The sequence below is a fragment of the Lissotriton vulgaris genome, unplaced genomic scaffold (assembly GCF_964263255.1).
Source record: "Lissotriton vulgaris unplaced genomic scaffold, aLisVul1.2 SCAFFOLD_11457, whole genome shotgun sequence".
NCBI classification, from domain to species: domain Eukaryota; kingdom Metazoa; phylum Chordata; class Amphibia; order Caudata; family Salamandridae; genus Lissotriton; species Lissotriton vulgaris.
This window is the reverse complement of record NW_028241149.1, coordinates 4345-5792: the sequence shown is the minus strand read 5'-3', so window position 1 is coordinate 5792 and position 1448 is coordinate 4345.

Genomic DNA, 1448 nt, shown 5'->3' with positions numbered 1-1448 from the left:
AGAGCTAAAATTAGCATGTTTAAAGTGATTTTCATGCTTCCAGGGGCCCAAAACACAAGATTTATGGAATGGTTAAAAGTGCATGAAAATGGCCAATTTACTCACTCTGAGTTCTCAAAAAGGGTTTCTTCACCCCGGGAAGTTAATTAAATACCATTTGGAGGCATTTAATGTTCGAGCAAAAACGGCTGATTTTCGACAAAAGAGATAACACCCCCCCATTACGTCATGCTTCAGAAATGTGGAAAATGGTCCGTTTTCAAATGTTTTATTTTTGAACGTCAGTTCACATTTGTAGGTGGATCATCAGTGTTAGAGCTAAAATTAGCATGTTTAAAGTGATTTTCATGCTTCCAGGGGCTCGGGAAGTTAATTAAATACCATTTGGAGGCATTTAATGTTCGAGCAAAAACGGCAGATTTTCGACAAAAGAGATAACACCCCCCCATTACGTCATGCTTCAGAAATGTGGAAAATGGTCCGTTTTCAAATGTTTTATTTTTGAACGTCAGTTCACATTTGTAGGTGGATCATCAGTGTTAGAGCTAAAATTAGCATGTTTAAAGTGATTTTCATGCTTCCAGGGGCTCGTGAAGTGAAATAAATACCATTTGGAGGCATTTAATGTTCGAGCAAAAACGGCTGATTTTCGACAAAAGAGATAACACCCCCCCATTACGTCATGCTTCAGAAATGTGGAAAATGGTCCGTTTTCAAATGTTTTATTTTTGAACGTCAGTTCACATTTGTAGGTGGATCATCAGTGTTAGAGCTAAAATTAGCATGTTTAAGTGATTTTCATGCTTCCAGGGGCCCAAAACACAAGATTTATGGAATGGTTAAAAGTGCATGAAAATGGCCAATTTACTCACTCTGAGTTCTCAAAAAGGGTTTCTTCACCCCGGGAAGTTAATTAAATACCATTTGGAGGCATTTAATGTTCGAGCAAAAACGGCTGATTTTCGACAAAAGAGATAACACCCCCCCATTACGTCATGCTTCAGAAATGTGGAAAATGGTCCGTTTTCAAATGTTTTATTTTTTGAACGTCAGTTCACATTTGTAGGTGGATCATCAGTGTTAGAGCTAAAATTAGCATGTTTAAAGTGATTTTCATGCTTCCAGGGGCTCGGGAAGTTAATTAAATACCATTTGGAGGCATTTAATGTTCGAGCAAAAACGGCTGATTTTCGACAAAAGAGATAACACCCCCCCATTACGTCATGCTTCAGAAATGTGGAAAATGGTCCGTTTTCAAATGTTTTATTTTTGAACGTCAGTTCACATTTGTAGGTGGATCATCAGTGTTAGAGCTAAAATTAGCATGTTTAAAGTGATTTTCATGCTTCCAGGGGCTCGGGAAGTTAATTAAATACCATTTGGAGGCATTTAATGTTCGAGCAAAAACGGCTGATTTTCGACAAAAGAGATAACACCCCCCCATTACG